At 43.5% G+C, this 5,923-nt stretch overlaps 1 non-coding gene across 1 annotated transcript; it reads left to right on the top strand.

Annotated features, from left to right (window-relative positions):
* The first annotated feature begins 266 nt into the window (after positions 1 to 266).
* On the top strand, positions 267 to 337 carry TRNAG-GCC (transfer RNA glycine (anticodon GCC)). The gene has a single exon. It is a non-coding gene; the product is annotated as a tRNA-Gly (tRNA).
* Positions 338 to 5,923: the final 5,586 nt, after the last annotated feature.

Here is a 5,923-nt window from a genome sequence, read left to right on the forward strand (position 1 = left end):
AGTAGAGACATCTTCCGAGAAACTTTTGATTTAATACAGATTTTAAAGTTCAGAGTTTCTCCTGTAGAGAGGTTTCAACTGGCGCAATATTTGAATTCGCGGCGTGGAGGTGTACCGCCCGGTACAAGTACTATTCTCAGATAACTTTATCATTTAGCCAGAGAGCTGCTCATTAAGTGATAAGCGGGTATAGGGCTTGTTCTATTCACGTTCTCCAAGACAAGACATTGAGATATTGAAGCACATATCAGGTATTATCGTTTGCAGCATCGGTGGTTCAGTGGTAGAATGTTCGCCTGCCACGCGGGCGGCCCGGGTTCGATTCCCGGCCGATGCAGTTGAACTTATTTTGCACCAGAGTATAAAGTCAGCAACAAAATTACAACCACTGTAAACAGGGATTGTGGATTGATACCACCGTACTAACCCGACAGTGAACCCGTCTGCTTTAGAAAACAGGAGCTCAAAGTTCTCAACCACTTATCCTGGTGTTCTAGTGTTAGGGAGGGGTAACTTTCAGGATATTTGGGATTAAATGGGGAATCTAAAATTAAATCTCGGATTTTAGATGTCTTATTTTCAAGGAACTATCATTGCTTAGATCTGTTTCAAAATCTAAATTTTAAAAAATATTATTATGATTTCATGTACCGTGTCCAGGCATTATGATTTTCCACTAGTTTGAATGCCTTTATGTTAACTTCGGTGCTCCGTTTTATCCTACCAAACGGCAGGGAAACTGGAAGTCACCCCGCCCCCCCCCTTTTTTTTAAAGCAATGAAAGTGCGCCGAAAGGGACCTTTGTAAACACCGTACAATGTAGAGTGCCGAATGGACTTTATAAAGCCCAAAACCGAGCTCGATAGCTGCAGTCGCTTAAGTGCGGCCAGTATCCAGTGTTCGGGAGATAGTAGGTTCGAGCCCCTGAAGATGGTTTTCCGTGGTTTCCCATTTTCACAAATGCTGGGGCTGTAACTTAATTAAGGCCACGGCCGCTTCCTTCCCACTCATAGCCCTTTCCTGTCCCATCGTCGCCATAAGACCTGTCTGTGTCGGTGCGACGTAAAGCAACTTGCAAAAAAAAAAAAAGAAAAAAAAAGAAAAGCCTAAAGGGATTTGAGTACAGAACTACCAGGTTTGAACCAATGACGTTGGGATCTGCAAGTCAGGAAGAGCACTTGAGTCATTATAGATTTAGTCAATGAATGAAGAAAGTGTTCATGTTAAAAGTTAGGAAGGTGATACGTTAGTCATTCGGCAATATTTGTCTTGCCGGGCGAGCTGGCCGTGCACATAGAGGCGCTCGGATGTAAGCTTGCATCCAGCGGATTGTGGGTTCGAATCCCACTGTCAGCAGCCCTGACAATGGTATTCCGTCGTTTCCCATGCTCACACCAGGCAAATGCTGGGGCTGTACCTTAATTAAGGCCACAGTTGCTTCCTTCCAACTCCTAGGCCTTTCCTATCCCATCGTCGCCAGAAGACCTATCTGTATCGGTGCGACGTAAAGCAACTAGCAAAAAAAAAAAAAAAAAAAAAAAGCCTAAAGGGGATTTGAGTACAGAACTGCCAGGTTTGAACCAATGACTTTGGGATCTGCAAGTCAGGAAGAGCACTTGAGTCATTATAGATTTAGTCAATGAATGAAGAAAGTGTTCATGTTAAAAGTTAGGAAGGTGATACGTTAGTCATTCGGCAAAATTTGTATTGCCGGGCGAGCTGGCCGTGCACTTAGAGGCGCGCGGCTGTGAGCTTGCATCCAGCGGATAGTGGGTTCGAATCCCACTGTCAGTAGCAATGAAGATGGTATTCCGTGGTTTCCCATGTTCACAGCAGGTAAATGCTGGGGCTGTACCTTAATTAAGGCCACGGATGCTTCCTTCCAACTCCTAGGCCTTTTCTATCCCATCGTCGCCAGAAGACCTGTCTCTGTCGGTGCGACGTGAAGCTACTAGCAAGAAAAGGTATTACGTTCAGCATGTACACCTAAACGTACACTGATCAGCCAGACTATTATGACTATCTACCTACTATCGATATAAACCCGTCTAGGTGATAGCGGCGTCACCTGACGAGGAGTCACTGCTAGTCATACACAGGCACGGTGCATGCTGTCCGTGTATACAATGGGGAAGGCGCTCGAACTATACAAGTTTGACCGACGGCAGGCTGTCAGAAAGGAGGAAAGGTTACTTCTCCTACGGTTCGAATAAAAAAATCCTTTTGCATTTTAAAATGATAATCTAAAAAAACAACCGAAGTCGTCTATTTTACTTTGATTTATACAAACTGTTGCGTAGCTTTGAAACTTTTAGTGCTCTTTAAGTTGTCCAGTTGAAAATCTGTGGTCGTTTAGGGGATTTTATTCGTGTAGGAAAAATCTATACACGCCGATACTACCACAACGCTTGGTAGACTCCAGACTATCAATATGTTGGCTATCGCCTTCTTATCAATATACTGTATATATTTCGTATGGAACAAATGGTCTGCCTCTGTGGTGTAGGGGTTAGTGTGATTAGCTGCCACCTCCGGAAGCCCGGGTTCGATTCCCGAGGGCTGGAACGGCGTCCACTCAGCCTCGGGAGGTCAACTGAGTATCCCACCTCAGCCATCCTAGAAGTGGTTTTCCGTGGTTTCCCACTTCTCCTTCAGGCAAATGCCGGGATGGTACCTAACTTAATGCCACGGCCGCTTCCTTCCCTCTTCCTTGTTTATCCCTTCCTATCTTCCCATCCCCCCGCAAGTCCCCTGTAGAGCATAGCAGGTGAGGTCGCCTGGGCGAGGTGTTGATCATCCTCCCCAGTTGTATCCCCGACCGAATGTCTCACGCTCAAGGACACTGCCGTTGAGGCGGTAGAGGTGTGATCCCTCGCTGAGTCCGAGGGAAAAGCCATCCCTGTATGGTAAGCAGATTAAGAAAGAAAGAAAGAAAGAAAGAAAGAAAGAAAGAAAGAAAGAAAGAATGGAACAAATATTCTACATTATTTAACACAAATATGTACGTAATAAATTAAAAATGAATATCAAGACTCTTCAGCCAGGAAAGTGCTGGAGTTGATGCTTTCATGAACTCTTCCCAAACACCTGTGAAACTACGCTGTGGTTCATCGTTTGTTCTTGAGCTCCGCAGTCGTAAGTTGGTGAATCTAGGCATCCCCATTTGCGCATCGTTGCTTTGCGCCTACCATGACCAGTTCGTACGCGGTTTAGTTGGCACCATGTAGCTCTTGGTAGATCAGTTCCTGGAACGTGTTGGGAAGGATCATCTAATTGGAATTGACGAGATGATGAGAAATCTCTCCACCCTTCCTTCCAGACTTTGTTGATGTTGAAAGGCCCTGGCTGCTTAAAAATGCTATCATCCCAAACAGGCTTCCTGGATTTCAGACGCATGGTTGGTGGATTACTCAGTACTGAGTGAATCGGAAGGTGTTTAAAGTCAGGACAGATGTAAGTTTTCCAAGTATGGGCAGTAGTTTGTTGTCTTCTCAGTTGTGGAGGAGGTATACTTGCCAGTACGTGCAACCATGGCACAGGGGTTGATCTCAATGTGCCCGTTACCGTCCTTAAGGTCTCATTGAGCTGAGTATCCACGCTGTGGACATGAGCACTTCTATACCATACCGGTGCACAATATTTGGCAACAGAGTAGACCAGTGCAAGGCTTGCCATACGAATAGTACTTGCATCAGCACCCCATGTTGTGCCGGCTAGTTTGTGAATGATGTTATTCCTGGTCCTACGTTTTCCTGCAGTATTCTCGAGGTGTTTTCTGTAAGTCAGAGAGCGGTCGAGAGTAACTCCCAGGTATTTGGGGTTAGGATTGTTTCTCACCCTTTTTCCGCAGAATGTAATGTTCAGCTCTTGTTTGTAGATTCTGTTGTTAAGGTGAAAAGCTGTGACCTCCGTTTTTGACGGGTTTGGGCAAAGCCTCCATTGTTTGAAATAGTTTTCTAGTTTTTTTATCCTGTGTCAGGATTTCTTCTCCTTCTTCAAGATGGTTAGTTTGAATTGCTATGGCAGAGTCATCAGCATAGCAGAATTTACGGGACATTGTTCCTGGTACATCACTTGTATATAGGTTGAAGAACAATGGGGCTAAGACAGATCCTTGAGGGAGGCCATTCTTGATGGTGTACGACTTGCTCATCTTGTCACCTGCACACACTCTGAAATAACGATTCCTTAACATACTGTAGTAGATAACAGGGCAGTGAGTCTTCTACATGGTAGTGCTTGTTGTATCTTCAACATTAATCCATCAATCCACACTGTATAATACGCAGAAGTTAAGTCAATTAAAGCCACGGATGTTTTCAATCCTCTTTGGAAACCTGATTATATAAAGGATGTTAAAGCTAAGACTTGCTCGCAACAGCTTCGTTTTCGCTAAATCCAGCCTATTTTGGTGGTATTCTGCTGTCTAATGTGCAGTATATTCTGTTGTAAATTAGGCGTTCCAGAATGTTATAGCAAACGGTGAGGAGTGAAATTGGACGGTAGCTTGCTGGGTCGTCTGCTGGTTTCCCAGGCTTAAGGGTTGCGATGATTTTTTCAATTTTGAACTCTGATGGTGTTTTTCCTTTGTCGAGGATATCTGAGAAGAAATTCCTGAGCTACTTCCTGCCATTACTTCCTAAGTGAGTTATAAATTCTGGGAATATACCATCCAGACCAGCTGCTTTTCCAGATTTCAAAGATCGAATTCCTTGATTGAGTTCAGCACTCGTAAAAGGAGAGGAATAAAATGGGTGTTCATACAGTTGATCATTGATTGCTTTAAGACTCTCTTGTATTTTGTATTGCCAGGCATCTATCGGAACATCTTCTGATCTCTTTTTAATGTGTTGTGCGATGGAAGATGGATTAAATTCAGTTCTGGTAATCGGCAGTGGTCTTGCTGCTTCAAGTTTTCTAAGAAGTGACCAACTTTTGTGACTGGAGTGAGTAAAATCAAGACCTTGTGTTGTGCTATGCCAGTGCTCCCTTCTTTGAGTGTTCAAGGATTGTAGAATCTGAATGCCCAAGGCAGGATCTCCGTTTCCTTCGTATGCTTTAGCAAGCTCTTCAGTCTGTTCATTCCAGCAAGGATTGTAGTTCCTTCTATACCCACGAGGTATGTTACGTTTTGCTGCTCCAATAATTGTTTCAACAAAGCGCTTATAACTCCCCAGTTTAGATGGAATCCACCGAAGATGATAATCAACCTCGTGAGAATACTTCATCCATTGCGCTTTCTTAAAGTTCCATCTTGATTTCTGTTTTGTTGTAATTAATGGGACTTGTAAACCTATGGTTAAAATAATTGGACGATAGTAAATATTTTGTGTGAGGTAAAGGAATATGGTTAGTATCCATTGTTATTAGGCAGAGATCAGGATTGGTGTCTTTACGCCATCTAGCAGAATGGAAAGATTATTTGTCTTTTGCATCGTAGGACAAATGAAGTTGGATCTCGTCCATCCAATCTGATAGCTTTTCTCCGTTTTCATCATTTTGTCATTTCCCCATGAAGTGTGATGACTCTTGAAATCTCCAAGGTAAACACCTGGATGACTTATGTTTGGAAGAGGGGGATATGGCCAGCGTTCCTGTGCTGGCTTGTACACTGTAGCTATTGTTTTTACATTACCTTGACAGAGATGATTTCAGTATTACTTAGTCGGTAGCAAGAAGTAACACTGTAGTCGGATATGTCCTGGCGAATGTACAAGATAGAACCATAAATCTCTGAGCCAAGTATGCCTACAACTTTATAACCGGGTATTCCTGCTCTAGAGTCTACCCGATCATCTTTTAGATGGATTTATTGTAGGGCGATGAGATCAATTTTATGTTCTTTAGATAATTTACTCAGGTAAACGCATTTATCTTTGGATATGCCTTCAATGTTCAGTTGTAGGACACGGCCACAAGGTCC

This window comes from Anabrus simplex, chromosome 1 (genome assembly GCF_040414725.1).
Source record: "Anabrus simplex isolate iqAnaSimp1 chromosome 1, ASM4041472v1, whole genome shotgun sequence".
In the NCBI taxonomy this organism is placed as follows: domain Eukaryota; kingdom Metazoa; phylum Arthropoda; class Insecta; order Orthoptera; family Tettigoniidae; genus Anabrus; species Anabrus simplex.